Source organism: Acanthochromis polyacanthus, chromosome 14 (genome assembly GCF_021347895.1).
Source record: "Acanthochromis polyacanthus isolate Apoly-LR-REF ecotype Palm Island chromosome 14, KAUST_Apoly_ChrSc, whole genome shotgun sequence".
NCBI classification, from domain to species: Eukaryota; Metazoa; Chordata; class Actinopteri; family Pomacentridae; genus Acanthochromis; species Acanthochromis polyacanthus.
The window spans coordinates 38,910,006-38,927,701 of NC_067126.1; positions in this window are offsets into that span (position 1 = coordinate 38,910,006).

The following is a 17,696-nucleotide window of genomic DNA, read 5'->3' on the forward strand; positions in this document are numbered from 1 at the left end:
GGAGATCTTCTTGCTGCAAGATGAAAGTGCTAACCACTACCACACTGTGCAGCCTTTACAGGATAATCAGTAATAAATAATGAATATTTGCTGTTATTTAATGGTATATCTGTAGATTTCAAAGTAAGACATTTTTTGTTTGTCTTTGTCTTTTTTGTCTTTTCTTCCTTTTTGGTTTTTTTTGACATTTTTGTCGCTTCATAACTTTTTGTCAAATATTTTGTTTTGTTTAGTCTTGTTTGTCTCATTTTTTGTATGATTTTGTGTCTTATTTTTGCAATATTTTGTCTTGTATTTGATGTTTTTTGTCTTTTTTTGTCTGACTCTTGTCATTTATCTCATGTTTTTGTCATTTTGTGTTCACTTTTTGTCTCACTCGTGTTGTTTGCCTATTTGCTGTCATTTTTGTTTCTCGCTTTTGTCATTTTTTGCCTTATATCTTTTTTGTCATTTTGTAAATTTTTTGTCACATTTTTTGTATCTTTTGTGTTGTTTGTCTCATTTTGTTATTGTCTATTTTTTTGTTTTTTGTTCCTTTTTGTCATTTTTGGTCGCTTTGTAACTTTTTTGTTAAATTTTTTTGTTTTTAGTGTTGGTTGTCTAATTTTTTGTCGTTTTGGTCTCATTTTGTAATATTTTGTCTTGTTTTTGTTGTTTTTTTGCCTTTTTGTCAGATTTTTGTCGTTTGTCTCATGTTTTTGTTGTTTTGTGTATCTTTTTTGTCGTTTTGTGTTTCCTTCATGTCTCGCTTGTGTTGTTTGCCTATTTGTTGTCATTCTGTTTCTCGCTTTTGTCATTATTTGTCGCTTTGTAACCTTTTTGTCAATTTTTTTGTTTTGTTTAGTGTTGTTTGTCTCATTTTTGTCATATTTATCTTGTTTTTTTGTCTTTTCTTGTCTGACTGAATTTATTTATCTTAAGAAACTTCAGGTGTTTCATGATGTTTTGTAAAAAGATGGTTCCTTAACATTTTCAAAATGCACTTTTTTGCACTAAAACAAAGGAACCATTAGGAGTTGTGTTTATTTATAGGTTATTTTGCTGTGATTTTACTGGTCCTCACCACTGGAGATCAAACTGAATGTGGAACCTGAACTAAAATGAGTTTGACTCTCCTGCTTTAATAGATCGTACGACTCTATTTCTTCTTCAAAGATTTTTTCTTTTATTTGCTTATTTGCTGATTAGTTGTAAAGACATAAAGTTCTGGTTATTTGTCCTTTTTCACTCAGTATTAACCTCTACATGGAAGAGTCAGATAAGTCCTGCATGGATTGGTTTGTAGAGGTTGTTAGATTTAATCAAATAATGTGTAAAAAAAATCTTCACAGAGATGTGATTTTCTCTCATAGCTGTGCATGAAATAGAGAAAAAGTGTTAAAATGAGTCTAATTTTATGAAAATCTTCAGGCTTGAACTTTAAGGGCAAACTAAGGGGTAACACTGGCTGCTGAGGGCTTGATAACAGTTTTCTGAAATGTTCAGATTTTCCGTGTCAACATGTCAAGTTAGTACATTTAATTTCCAGTGATATGCAGCAGACTCGTTCTCTGGCCGGCTGCCTGCTGGTCCTGAGCCTAGTTTTAAACTGGCTCAGCATGATGAGGCCCTCTCACAGCCGCTCCGCATAACTCTCAGGAAACTTCTCAGAAAGCTCAGCGCTCTGTTAAAGGTGGTGTTTGTCTACAGCTGGTAAACAGTATTTCAGAGTTGCACTCACAAGTTATGCCTGTAACTAGTGTAATTTAAGGCTTCAGCAAAGAAAACAGTGCTCTCTTCTCTGAAACATCACCAAAGATCAGGAAATACAAGAAAACCAAGTGTAAAAACAAATCGGTGGTTTGTGTGTACGTGCACACACAAACACGCACTCGTCTGCCTCTTATCTGCACTTCTTAAGACTAATTGCTGTGACATCCAGACAGTCCGAGTCAGACAGCATCAGCCGTGCCGCAGTTTTCGTGTCTAGTGGTGAAATTTAGAGCAAGGTCAGACCCAAAAGAAGATATTTACTCAGACGAGGAGCATGGGAAAGTGAGAGCGACAAGAGCGGGAATTAAAGCGGGAAGGAAGGACAAAAAGTGATTCATTACAGACTCCAGCGCTTTAGATTTTCTGTGTTTTTTGATGGAGTTTCATCAAAACTTTTCTGGAATTAGCATCTTTTAAAAGAGGAAAAACATTCATTATATCCACATAATTTAGATGTTTCCGGTATGTACAGATTCTTCTCGTAAATATACAAAATGTTTTTTTTTAATAACTAAGTATTGTTACGTGCTTTTGCAGCGGTAAGCATTTCCTGAAGGCTGATCACACAAATGAAATTCTGAGGTTGCCATGACCCACGAAGACAGCTCTTTGGCACATTCAGCCGAGCCGGCCTTGAAACGCAAGTGTGGAGAAAAACACAAGGTTTTTACCAAACACTTGGGGCTTAGACACCCACAGACACTCCAAGACAGGTCTCAGAAACTTAAGAGGACAACTTTGTATGATTCAAGGCTTTGCATTAAATGGCTCCCCTGGAAAAGTCTTGTACTGCATTGTTTGTTGATTTGTTGGGCACTCTTCTGGCGGTTGCTATAGTGACTGCCTCCATTTTCTCTCTGTGGCTGCTCACATAAAGGACTGTGTCCTTGTCTCCATAATAGTTACAAATTGAATACTGCACTTTCCAAGGACTCATGTCACCAACTTACAGCAAAGTGAAAGTGTGTGTGTGTGTGTGTGTGTGTGTGTGTGTGTGTGTGTGTGTGTGTGTGTGTGTGTGTGTGTGTGTGTGTGTGTGTGTGTGTGTGTGTGTGTGTGTGTGTGTCAGAAGGACGAAAGAAGACACATTGGCTTTAGATGTGCTGGATAAATGAGAGGTAAAATGTACTTCTTTTTTTTTACTGTCTTGTTTTTTGAAGCTGAAAAATGAAATAGAAGCAACAATGCAATTGTATAAACAACACAAAAACGAATGTGGACAGATGCAGCAAAGAATCCTAAAAAAACAAGAGAAAGAGATGAGAGAGAAAATGTAAAAAAAAAGAAAATAATAATCCAAAGATTAATAAAGGAGCTGGATGTGCAAACACGAGGTCATGATTGAGATAAATTCGAGTAATTCAGTTCAGGCAAAGTGAACCATTCAGGAGTTCTGTCGTTGGTCTCGAGACCAATTTTTGAAGGTCTCAGAATCGACCGTGTTTTTATTGAGTTTTGTCTCTTCTCTCACCACCCAACCGGTATGATGACATCAAAATCAAGAGGTCTCAGACACAGAGGACTCATTCATTATTGTGATTAGATATTAAACGTCCTGCTTCAAGTGCAACCAGCAAATGGACTCATTTCTACGTAGGAATTGATGCTACTGTGACCGGCCTCCCTGTTACTCATCACAGCCACTGAATGAAGGTTAAATGCAGGAGACAGGAAGAGAAGCTGAGGCCGTCTGGGAGGAGACGGCCGGCAAGTCTTCTGTCATAAAATTTAACAACCAAAACTGCAGAGTTCATCTGCAAAACAACCAGATGAAAACACAAAGCAGGATTACGTTCTCCAGTACATTAGCAGTCAGGTTTTAAACCACAGCTCCAGAGATATCTTCACCTCTGAATTGAAGAGAGCCTGAGAGTCCTTGTCGCCCTGCCTTGCTCTTGAGTGGAGTCAAATAGATTTAAAATGTCACCTCTTATGTTTTTCTCAACACGCTTCCTTGACCTCAATGGAAAACACGGTCAAGGAAAGATGTGCAAGAGAATTCATGAGAACATATGAAAAGCTGGCGGCGTTGCAAAGAGAATCTGACCCCACTTAGGTGACATAATACTATAGAAACTGTGAAAATAACAGCAAATATGTAAAATTCTGACATTTTTGCCACTGAAATGCAGTTAAACTGTGTAATTTTATAGCCAAACATAGTGGAAAAAAACAACAATTTACCATCAAATACATACGGTGGTGGAAAAAAGTTGTCAAATTTTACACAATCTGAAATATTATCAGGAAATATTTGTGAGAAAAAACGTTTTTTGTGTTTCAAAAGGTGTGACTGCATTAGACAGGCACAAACAAATACAAATGGTATTTTTGGAACTAAGAAAACTAAATTCTACCAAAATGACCCAATGCTTAAAATTGCTCATTTTCATGGAACCAATCAGCTTTAAGTTTTTAATGGATTTTTTAGGATTTGTTTAGCATTATGGCTGTGATTGGACTAAAGGAAATTACACTTGAAGACCTAAGAGTGATTGTTAATGCAATATTTCATAAAAGTATGGGGTGTCTGAAAACTTTTTTCCAACATTGTGTAACTTGCCTGGTAACCTGGGTCACAATTGCATATGCAGAGCATTGATGTGGATATTTTTGGCCATTTTTTGCTACAGTTAGGCAATCGATTTGAATGTTTCCACCTTAAAGGCATTAGAGGAGATTTAATTTCTTATGACTTTGAACGTAGCATGCACATGCGCACATACAACCTCTCCCTCACCCCCTCTAACCTCCCCCCTTTTAACATTTACAAAGAAACGCCCCCCTCCAGAAACTTGCGTAGCACTCGTGAAGTTGTCTTTTACGGCTGGGTCCCCTGGATCTTTATCTGCCATTATGTAAAAAAAGATGAGCAAAACAAGTCGCCAGCTAACTACGAAGCTATACCAAAGCAACACATACACAAAACACGTAAGTCCAAGGCGTACGTAATCTACGTAACTAGGCCTGAGCCGGAAGATTTTTGATTGACAGGAAAGGGAGCAAACCAAACGCCTCGGTCCGAGCGCATTGATTGGCTGATGTTTTTCAGGTCCTGCCATGTCCACAGTTTTTTTTTTTTTTAATTTTTTTAGAAACCATACATACAAGTCCACTAAAGGTCAGTATATTCATTTTATGTGAATCAGACAAATTAAACAAAAAAAGCATCCTCCATAATGCCTTTAAGGAACTGTGAAACAGACTTATCGTCTTTCCTTTCATAAAGGACACAGCGGTTTCTCTTATGCTAAAGAGGATGAGACAGGTAACAGTGAAGCTCCTCTTCTTTATCATTTTGAGAAGTCAACCAACTCATTAGGCACTTCTGGGTCATTTCACTTCTTTAGGAACTAAAACATTACACTGCAGCTTTGGTGCTGATTTGGTCTCAACCCTTCAACGTCTTGGCTTGGTCACCGTGGTCCATATTTGGTCACCGTGGTCAACACCTGGTTCACGGTTTAGGTGGTCTTCACAACAACACAGCCGTTCAAGCCGTAACAAATTGTGAGACATAACTCTTACTCTTATCACTAATGTGAGGGCTGCCTTGTCGCTCCGCTGCTCCTCCATATTTCACCTGCCGACACTGAATCGCAGGTCAAACGGAGGAAACAGAAAGGAGGTCATGTTGGAAATCTGTGGTGGCTACTTCAAGATAAAATGTTGACTCCAGCTTTAGTAATTGCACCTGGATTTCTCAAAGTTTAGGAATCACAAAATGACTCAGAATTGCATCTTTCTATAATTTTTACAATGTTATAAATTCCACAAAAACACCAAAAGTGTTTCTTCAGCTCCAGCTTACTGTTTCCTTCTAAGACAGACATCTTTAAAAAGGGAAAAACATGAAAACACAGGCAATATATAGTTTCTAGTTACTAGCAGTTTGTCCTGATGCTGTAAGTTGTCCTAATATTTCTGAATCTTTTATCCAACTCAGTCTGGTGTGATATTGTTTTCGTTGTGTGTGTTTGTTCTGTGATGTTTTTGATCAGTGAAAGCCATTTGATATGATTTAGTTACACATAGTTTTCCTTCATGAATTTTGAAATTTGACCTGATTTGTTACAGGCTTTTTTCTTTTCCATATTTTATTTCACGGCTCGTGCAGTTATAGCTCCACACGTAGGATGTTTCATCTTACACAGTACTTTTTACTACTTCTTAAAAGCACAAAAAACAATCATAAAAGAGTCTGCAGGTCAGTTATCAGTCCAGTGTGTGTCTGTGTGTGTGTTTATTTTGTAATATTTTTGATCAGTTGAAGCTGTTTTATCTCATTTGGAATTTAAAGATATGTATTGGGACACACTTTTTTCCTTCATACATGTATGGGTTTAGCTTTTTTTTTGTTTGAGCTGATTTATTATAGGCTGTTTTTGCTGTTGTTTTTTTATGGATTGTGCAGTTATAGATCTATAAGTGGGAAGTTTGTTGCCACATCTTATTTTATATCTTTTAAAAGTGCCACAATGATCTTAAAAGATTGTTTAGGTCACTTTTTTGCATGGAAAATGATAAAGTGTAACACAGTCAATGTAGACAGCTGTATTAGATGAAACAGAACCATCAGACTAAATCTTATCTCACATAAATAATCTTTTTAAAGCCTCTGAGACAAATTTATGGTTTCATACTACTAAAAAATTGACTCCAGGTGATGCACAGATTTAATTTGACCAGTCAGAGGTAGGACTTTGCAGATGGAGCCACCGTATCTTCTAGAAGTTACTGCTGTAGTTACTCCTGTCTCTGAGCTTTACGGTTTTACATTTAGTCGTGTGTAGTAACTCCACCAGTTAATAAAAAGAGCTCAGTGATACACAGAGCCTCTCTTTGAACAAACACAACTTTCCTCATTATTTACCTCAGCTGTGAACCTCTCACTGAATGTGGGTAAACAGCACACACAGACACGAAAGCTTGTGATAGGATGGTTCGTAGTCTGTTTGACTCTCCTCTTGTAACAGTGTTCAAGGTTGGTGCATAAACACAAGGTCACCCTGATAACAACAAACAAAGCAGCAGATATTCCAGCTTTCAGGCCAGGCACAAATGATTTTGCTAATGGGATGTAGTCCAACTTACTGTGATTCAAAATATGCCGTATTGTGGCTACTTATTTGTTTATCTGTAGTGGCTTTAGAGCTGTGCATCGGGTATTCATTCTGCTGACACTGGGTTTGTGTTACAGATCGGTAACTTGGCACAGTCAGTATATAGAACACATTTTTTAATATTTACTAAAAGAACTTACTATTTTTATTCCCTAAAATACATATTTATCAAAATCCCCAAGAACATTCAAAAGGAAAAATTTATTTTGTGTTTTGACCTCATGAAAAGATTTCAGACTACAGAGGAATCTTAAGCTGAATTGGCCTCATGTCTGTTGAAACAAGTCCTCATGCAAAATAAACTGAAAAAAATATCTGAAAAAAATATTTTAAAAAACCGCATCATACCAAATTGTCCAAAAACAGAAAGAACAGTGAAAATTATTAAGTATCTGTAAAGAATGATTTTTAAAGCTATTTAGATACAATAAAACACTGTAAATTGATGGTCAAACCCTGTAAAGGACAAATTACCATATAAAATGTATTAGATAGACATGTCTAATATGCATACTTGTCTGGCCAGGGAGATACCTCTGCCGATGGAGCAGGAATATCTCCTTGCTACTGTAGATGCAACATCAGGCACGAGGCTGAAGGTGAGACAGTACAGCCAGCGTGCACCAACGCCGAACCCCGGGCGGCGGTTAATTAACCCGGCCAACTCAGATAGCTGAGTGGGATTCATACTCCCTGGTAAAGGAAATGTTACCAAAAGTTGCATAAACCAATGCCTTATGATCCAGGTTCTAAATGGAACAGAACACTAATGGAGCAAACCCTAACAGAAAGCCATGTGACCATGGGTGCATTAAGGCCAGCTGATGAAGGGAATTCCCAACATCTCCCAATAGTTAGGCAGATAAGTCAAATGATAGTTCATTTTTTCAGGAAAGCACCAAATTTGGATTTAAGAGGAGTACCCCAAAAAATCTAAGCCCCCTGGTGGCCGCCATTTATAACACTGTTATAAATGGCTTTATTAAATCCGCAGACCCTTAAACAATGGGAGTAGATCTTGGAAGTAACATTGTATCTGCCGTATTAAGGGAGATATTACATAAATAGGTTTAGCAAGGTGGCCATATTTGAATTCAAGATAGCGGCCACCAGGGGGCTTAGATTTTTTGGGGTACTCCTCTTAAATCAATTGTAAGGTCATATACTATGTCTGTACCAAATTTGGTAGTTTCCTGAAAAAGTGAACTATCGACCCCAAATTTCGGTCTTATCCGCCTAACTACAGCCAGTACTGCAGGGACTAACAGCTTGTGCCTCTCTGGAGATGTTCTTGCCAGCATAAAACTCCTATTGGTTCCCCAAGAGAGTCCCAGTACTCACTTACAAAAGCCAGCAGCACTTCAACACACTTGCAGTTACAGTAGCTTTCATGAAAAGCACAATCGCAAGAGTCACCATACCAGTTCGGTCGTTGCCCGGAATACCAAGGACAAGTTCAACCCCACCTTCCATTTACCAACCAGAAGGATGGACTGCGCTAGTAGCAATGGAACTCAGAGTCTGGCAGTCTCAACGACTTGGATTCCTCTCTCTTCTGGAGTCGCAAACCCAAAGGAGAGCGAAGGAAGGCTGGAGTGAGATTTGCTATCAGTCTCTCCATCTCTCTCAAAGTACATCTCACCGCTAACAGCAGCTGACTCAAGCACTGTAAAACTACTTGATAATACATAATGGGAAATTGCCGTATTAGAGCAATTCAGCCATATGTGTTGGAACCAGAAACCGATCCTCGAGAAGAATAATGTAATAATTGTCACTGCACGTAGAAAGGATCAGTTCCTTTTGTTTGTTACTCCTCAAACACCAGATGTTACACTGTAGCTCCAAGGTGGAAATTTTCAGTCATGGTGCTGACTGCTAATCTCATTCATGATAAGGTTCCGGCATATAAAACAACATTGTATTTTACTGTGATAAGGCAAATAAAGGAAACTTCATTTTCACTTGAGAAGGTCTTTAAATAATTTAGTTTTAAGGCTCAAAGAAGATGGATAATCCATTCTTTTAATGAGATTAGAAAAAACATAAATCAACTTATTATTTTTCTGCTGTTAATCTGTGCCTCAGATGGCAGTGTTTTATGAAAGAGTTTCAGGAATTGTAATGACAAAAAAATGATGTACAAGAAAAGTATGTTATGAAACGTATAAATATTCGTATATTTTCAGTTTAGCCATTTGTACAGCAAGTAACTACAAATGTTCTGTTTGTGTTGAAACTGTGGAGAGGAAGACCAGCCTGCATAACAGCTCTCTGCTTGCTATAAAGGTTAAGTCTTTAACTGAGGTCTGAGGGTGAATAAAAGGAATGATGAGACACAGTGACATCTGGGGCATGATGCCCTGCAAACTGAGGCCTCAGGCCACCTTCCAGCCAAACATGGGAGTCTTGAGTTGTTCCAGACCTCCTGGCAACCAGCTGCCAGTAGAAATAACCTGGATGCTAAGGCTGTATGCCTGAGGTTGTCAGCTATATTTTCATATCTGTACTCTGCAGCATTTTGGCTTTTAGTTATATGGACATAAATCAGGTGTTGCAGCTTTTTTTTTTTTTTTTTTTTTTTTACTGAATTATGTTGCCAAAAAAACTATACAGAAAACCTTATAGCTTGCAAAATACTATCAAACGCTTTGTTGGAGATGGAATTTATGTTTGTGGGTCAGTCTATAATGGAGGGACTTTTGAAGTCCATGGGACATATCTGCATACATTTTATTAAAAGTGAAAAAAAAACATGTTTTATGTTCATTTTGATCATGTCTTTACAAATTCCATAATTATTTATTATGGAAACAATCACTTATTTAAAAAACAAAACAAAACAGGATATCACTAAAATAACCGTCTGAATGTAACACCAACCACCTTCTAATGAGCTAAACAATAATAAAATGAGCTGATTCACAAATAGTTTGGATTGTGTTCTTTTATTAAGTTGAGACAATCATCACAGATATTTCTTTTTTGGCAATATATCAAATTTTATGTGGAAAATAACAAATTGTATCTGTGTCTGACAAGTCCAGATACAATGACCTGCTCCACATGATGTCATTTCCTCCTGAAGAAAAGACTGGCCAGACTCCAAGGCTTTCTGACTTATTTCATATGAAGTAGTCAACAGGTTTACTACAATATCTTTAGAAATAACTTTTTAACAATTTTACTCAGTTGTATGTATAAAATTTAGAAGAATCTTTCTCTAAAATGTCATGTGGTGTTTGGTTGTTGATTTTAGGCCTGAAAACAGTAAAAATGTCGACTATGATACAAAAAGTCCCTCAATTATATATTGACCCTTGTGCTGCGTACTTCCACCAACAGGTTACTGAGCTCTTCTCGGTTAATCTTTGTGTAATTTCCTCACTGTGCAGCTGAGCTCTGCTGTATGGTGTGTTTGTGTTGTCTTTGTTTCTGGTTGGACGGGTGCACACCAGCTGTGCTCTCATCAAAGGACACATTTGAACGTTGACCCAGTAATGACGCTGAGTGCTGGCAGCAGCCACTCGAAGGACTGTTTATGATTTGATCTCGGTGTATAAACACTGACGTGCACAGTTAGTTCAGAGGACCTTTGGGTTCTAACAGTCTTTAGCTTCAATTTATTTATAGTCTGCACACTTAACAAAATAAATAAAAAAGAGATAAAGACACATACACTAAAAAGTACATACAACCTTTGTGTTCAAGGGTCCTCTCAGCTACTCCTGACATTTCACAGGCTTAGGAGCAGCTTTGCCACTAAAATGTTTAATACATCATTTCTTCAGAGCCTTTCTTTTCCTTGAGCAATGTGACTACAGCCAAACGGTGTTAGAAACTCCAACTGAAAGCATTTTAGAGGAACTTTAGAGGCACACAATATATTGAAATGAATAGAAATGTTGCAAGCTGAGTCTCAGTCACTGTTTACTTGTGAGATGCAGAATAACCTCCAAAACCTTGAGCTGCATCCCAGAATGTTTGTGTACATAAAAGGACAAATGTTCATAGTGCATTAATTGATTTTAAGGCCCCTTGTGAGCAGCCAAAGACACAATAGTGACATACAGTGCCTAAGAAAAGAGCTCACCCCTCTTTGGAAGTTCTCTCCTTTTATTATTTTTGACATTGAACAATGTTCAATATTATTTAGCTTTTGTGACAAGAAGTTTAAAAAATGATAATAATAAAAACACTTTTTCGTGTCAAGGCAGGGGATGAATGTAAGAACATTTTCAAGTTTCTGAATGTCTCTTGGAGTACAGCTGAATCTATTATTAAGAAATGGAAGAAATATGACGCATGCATAAATCTGTCTGTGTCTGTCTGGTCTGATGAAACCAAAATCAAGCTTTCCAGTCATCAGACTAGCTGCTGTGTTTGGCGGTCACCAAACAGTGCACATTGTGGCAAACACACCATCTCCACAGTGAAGCATGGGAGTGGCAGCATCATGATGTAGGCATGCAAAATGAACGCATCAAAGCATGAGAAAATCCTGGAAGGCAACCTTGTGCAGTTCAGATTTGTTTTCCAGCAAGACAATGATGTGAGGCGTACAGTCAGAACTACAAAAGAGAACAAAGTGAAGGTATAAGGCTGCTTGAGACCTACGAGATCAATGCTGCAGCTGCGGCTAAAGCTGCATCTACTAAACACTGTTTTAATATTTGTTCAGACATTTATTTTGCATTTCATGAAAATTTCCAAAGTAGAATAATACTTTTTATAGGTACTGTATTATCATCAATTAAATCAATATGGCAGACCTATTAGCAAATGGTTGCCTGTTCACACGTCCAGCAAGCACAACCCAAGTCAAGCAAATGTAGTTCCAACATTCACTCTCCATTATCCTATGAGTTTGGTCCCCGACGCCTCAAAGGAAAACTATCTGGTTCTTTTACATGTCAACTTTGTTTGCCTGCCACCTGGTGCTGTACAGGGAGTTTATCAGCTTGTTGTAGTTGAAAAACATGTTAAGGGAAAGGGATGCTCTTGAGGTAAAGCTTGAAAAAAACAATGAGCCCGACAGAAACTTACAAGTCTTGGCAAGATCATGACTACGAGTAACTCTTTTTACAAAACACAGACTCATTTGTTTAATCTCTAATCAAAAAAAATGTGTATGCCGACTGCAACAACTTTAAGTTAAATGTTATAAAAGGACAGAAAACGCCAGCATGCAGAAGTAAAAATTCAGAGCATTCATCGTGACTCAATATTAGACCAGCACAAAAGAAGACGGATAAATAATTAAACCCGCAACAATAAAATGCCAGTAACACGAGGAAGGGAGGCAGAGGCGGGATGTTGCAGTTGTGATGTCCTTGTTGTGGGTAAATTGTGTGTTGAACATATGCCACTGGGATGTGAGCTAATTAGCCAAGGTTGAGTGGGACTCTGGGGGAGGAGGGGAGAGAGGGAGGGAGGGTTAACATGTTGGGAGGGAGGAGGAGAAGGGAGTCGGTGTGAGAGAGGCTGCCAAGGTCAAACCCATGAGTGTACATGTGCTACTGAAATCCACACAGAGCACAATAGCCCCCCTGGTGCCACTCTGAGGGGGCTATTTCTCCTCACTACTTAAGACCACCTTCACTTTGGCAACTCCTACCTTCTCGCTCGGACAGTAAGTCACAAAAGATGCACTCTGAGGTAGCGTCGTAAAAACATATTTACAGATAACAGCGATTCAAATGCAGATTGCCTCACCTGAACATCCAATTTGCCCTTCCTCTTCCCTCTTTCCCACACTTGTCCTTTCTCCCCATCCCTGCTTGTCGTGGCTGATCTATTTATCTTGTCCGATTATATGTCATGCCGTGAAATAATGCTCCTTTTTTGTATGTATGGACCACGCTGAAAACTCAGGTACATGCAAAAGAGTGTGTGTGTGATTCGATGCGTGTACTACTACAGAGTGAAATATGAAATATTGTAGCCACTATTGAGCAATAATTTATGTCCCTCCCATCTCATTCTGTATTAGTCTCACAGTGGCTACAGTATGAATATTTTTGCCTTACAGCATATCGAGGACAGGGTCATGTTTGCATAAGGAGGTAAATTATGACACCAATAACAATGTTGGCGTGTCAGGAAGAGACGTAAGTGGGGGAGGCGAGGGTGAGGGGCTGAATGGAAAACAGGGAAAGAGCTCACATATGGGAAAGATCAGTGCAGGTGAAATGCACATTTGAAACAAAAATCAAGGATATCAGGTGTCTTTTTGTTTTTTTGAGAGCTGAAATGCATAAATTTCATTCTCATCCACAAAAAATTTCTCATTAAAATTGTCAGCGAGTTGCTCTTCGTTTGAAACTTACACACCTTGAAAAACAACAAAGACGTTTTCATATCTCTGTAAGTGATTCGCCAGCAGGCAGTGAGTCACGCTGTCTGACTTCGCTTTGTTTCCTTGATAATTGTGTGATTAAAGATCCAGAGGACCTTGAAAATGCTTTCTAAATGTTCTTCTATCTTTTAATATTCCTAACTGAAAGTATCCAACTTTCTTCTTAGTTGAAGTGCTGTGAAATTACTCACCATCCTCTGAAACCTTTGAAACTATTTCGAGACAATTTTTAGTTTTACTGTACTTCTACACCACTGCGTGTCAGAGAGAAAAACTATTTCTTCATCTTTTCGTATCTTTTGCTTGAATCATTTTATTTGATTGTTTTGATTGGCAGATTAAGATTTTTGCACTGCAGTAAACTAAGCCCACCCTAATGTATAGAGTAGTTTAATTTACTTCAGTTAAATGCTGCAAAGATGGTTAATTTCACTGTTTAATGCCTGATTTTTGTCCCGTGCTGTTTCAGTGTCTGTAGCTTTAAATGAAGCTGAGCTGCTGCTGCTGTCCACGCCCGCTTCAGGAAGAAGACTCTCTCTGCATCTGTGATCGGCATGCTACACAGCAGCTGAAAGACTTTCAGAACTTTATGTCGCTTCTTACTTCACCTCTGAGCTATAATAGTGCAGTCATTGACTTTAACTCACTTATGTCATCTTAATAAGTTGCGTTTTAATCACTGTTTCATACTCGTATTGAAAAATGTGTCCATAAGAAAAGGTTTATTGGGAATTCAGCTGTATGACCGTAAATCCTCTTATAGTAGCCGGGGCTTTTATTTGTCTCAACTGTAGCTGGCACCAGGCTTTTAATGAAAGGAGCTATGTATAAGAGAGAGGCTTATATTTTAAAATTTTTAAAAAGAGCAGAAAGATCTTTTGTGTCAGTTTGAACCCAGTAAAATGTACTGAGCTCATTTATTGAAAACAAGTATCAAACAATACTAAAACAGTAATAAACAGTAGTGCAGTTACAGTACATATGGTCACACCTTTCAAGAACCTTAAAGTGCTTTGCAGCTTTCTCTCCTGAATACTCCGCTGCATAACGCAAAGCCTCCTCTTTAAACTTTACGTCAAACTTTCATCTTTTTGGTGTACCGGTAGCCATGCTTTTTTCGTTGTTGTCTTGTCTGTCTTGTTCCGTATACGGCGCGAAAGAACGCAGAGGGGCGGGGCACGCACGCTGTCAGTACAGCGCCGTAGCGCTTCACAGAAAAAAAGAAAAGGCAAAAAAAAAAGCTTATATTGGGAGGCGGCTTTTATGAGCTTTCTTCAAAGACGTACCCTGTCATTAAAGGAGACGGGTTTTTAATGGAACACAGGTCATTATTAGAGGATTTACGGTAAAATGGATGATATGTGGACAAAGAGAGCAGGAGAGAAGGAACCAGATGTAAGCATTGGCTGATTTAAGTTGCACTTAAACAGGTAAGAAGAAAAAACATTAACCCAACAAGTCCCTGTTTTAAATTGGTCTTACAGTTTCCACCATCGCTGAATGAGCTCGGGCCTGTGGGTGACGATCATAGCTAATAGTTATGTACAAATTCACCCCTTTACAGTCGTCATAAACAGAGAAATTAATTAGCTCTATAGATCCAAACTGCTTGTTAAACCAGGCTGGAAACATGCTAATTTCAATTGTAAAGTTGAACAATTTAGCATGTTGTTCTATGGGGAATGACTCGCTTTTAGAACCAGCCTCAAGTGGCCATTGGAGGAACTACAGTTTTCGGTACTTTGACAGCAGCTTCAGTTTCCAGACTTTTCCCAGATTGCCTCTTGATTTTTACTTTTATTTTGCTCTAACAGTCCTTACTTGATTTTGTGTGTTATTATTAGCTTGGCTGTATGACAAGAAACAATGACACCTGATCATAACTGCCTTCTAATAAATAACTCTGCTCAGAACTGATTAGCAGTCAGCTATATCTACTCTATTCCATGTACATGTACACTACCGGTCAAAGTTTGGGGTCACCCAGGAAATTTCATGTTTTCCATGAAGATTCACACCATGTGCTAACATAACTGCACAAGGGTTTTCTAATCATCAATGAGCCTTTCAGCACCATTAGCTAACACAATGTAGCATTAGAACACAGGAGTGATGGTTGCTGGAAATGTTCCTCTGTACCCCTATGGAGATATTCCATTAAAAATCAGCTGTTTCCAGCTTTCATTGACCACATTAACTATGTCTAGACTGGATTTCTGATCAATTTAATGTTATCTTCACTGAAAAAAAAAGATTTTCTTTTAAAAATAAGGGCATTTGTAAGTCAGCCCAAACTTTTGAACGGAAACTTTTGTAAGTAACATTTTTGGTTGTATTGAAGCACTTTTCAAGCATTAATTTAATAAGCAGAGCATTCATGACTTAACAGTTTAATTTTTCTATTGCCAGAGTTTGGCTTCAACAGACACAGAAGAGGCAAAGAGCAAAAAGTCTGTCTTTTGTGTTAATGCTAAATAGCTGCACTCTATAAAGATGAATGACAGGGATCTCACTGATATGATTCTGTGTGTTAATTATGTCCACTATAGAGGATAACGCAATGCATAGAGGATGGATAGATGGTTTGACAAAATATACACGGTTTGTAATTATCTGACTTGCTTATTTGACTTGCAACGAAGAAAGAATACAAATGACATCAAATGAATCATACTTGAGAGATGCAGACTGGGCAAGATCAAGTTGTTATTTTAATGACCATTTACTTGTACTTGACTGCTTGTTCCTCTACTATTGTCTGCTTATTTCCATAACACATGAAATAATAGCACAGACTTGGCCCATTGTTGCATTTTAATTCCAATTCAGCAAATAAACTATATGCTCTAGCAAAGGCTTTGACCTCTGTGAATAATAAGAGCAGCAGTAAAATTATCAACTCAAGCTGTGCTAATATTCTGGACTCAATGACTCCCTTAAGAGCTACAAAAATCCAACGTCGTCTCCTCCGTAGTTTAATAATGACCAGTGGCGGATCTTACGTGGGGCCACGGGGGGGCAGTGGCCCCCACTGTGATCTGATTGGCCACCCCATATGCCCCCCCCCCAAAAAAAAAAAAAAATTTCATTGGAAATTTACATCTCCATGGATTTTAGGGATGCTGGTTAAAGACCTGCTCTTCTAGTCATCTTCCTTCTAGTCACTGTAAAAAGTCACTTCATCCTCTTTCTTTCGTTCTTTTTATTGGCGGTTGGCAACCAACTTTTAGGTGCATTTACCGCCACCTACTGGACTGGAGTGTGAGTCAAGAGATGGTCAGAACAGAAAGAAAAAAAATAAAACATTTCAAAAAAAAAAAAAAATATATATATATATATATATATATATATATATATAGTGCCTTGTGAAAGTATTCGGCCCCCTTGAACTTTTCAACCTTTCGCCACATTTCAGGCTTAAAACATAAAGATATAAAACTTTTGGTCAAGAATCAACAACAATTGTGACACAATCGTGAAGTGGAATGAAATTTATTGGATATTTTAAACTTTTTTAACAAATAAAAACCTGAAAAGTGGGGTGTGCAATATTATTCGGCCCCTTTGCATTAATACTTTGTAGCGCCACCTTTTGCTGCAATTACAAGTCGCTTGGGGTATGTCTCTATCAGTTTTGCACATGGAGAGACTGAAATTCTTGCCCATTCTTCCTTGCAAAACAGCTCGAGCTCAGTGAGGTTGGATGGAGAGCGTTTGTGAACAGCAGTCTTCAGCTCTGCCCACAGATTCTGGATTGGATTCAGGTCTGGACTTTGACGTGGCCATTCTAACACCTGGATACGTTTATTTGTCAACCATTCCATTGTAGATTTGGCTTCATGTTTTGGATCATTGTCCTGTTGGAAGATAAATCTCCGTCCCAGTCTCAGGTCTTTTGCAGACTCCAACAGGTTTCCTTCCAGAATGCTCCTGTATTTGGCTCCATTCATCTTCCCATCAATTTTAACCATCTTCCCTGTCCCTGCTGAAGAAAAGCAGGCCCAAACCATGAGGCTGCCACCACCATGTTTGACAGTGGGGATGGTGTGTTCAGGGTGATGAGCTGTGTTGCTTTTACGCCAAACATATCGTTTTGCATTGAGGCCAAAAAGTTCCATTTTGGTTTCATCTGACCAGAGCACCTTCTTCCACATGTTTGGTGTGTCTCCCAGGTGGCTTGTGGCAAACTTCAAACCAGACTTTTTATGGATATCTTTGAGAAATGGCTTTCTTCTTGCCACTCTTCCATAAAGGCCAGATTTGTGCAGTGTACCACTGATTGTTGTCCTATGGACAGACTCTCCCACCTCAGCTGTAGATCTCTGCAGTTCATCCAGAGTGATCATGGGCCTCTTGGCTGCATCTTTGATCAGTCTTCTCCTTGTTCCAGGTGAAAGTTTAGAGGGACGGCCGGGTCTTGGTAGATCTGCAGTGGTCTGATACTCCTTCCATTTCAATATGAT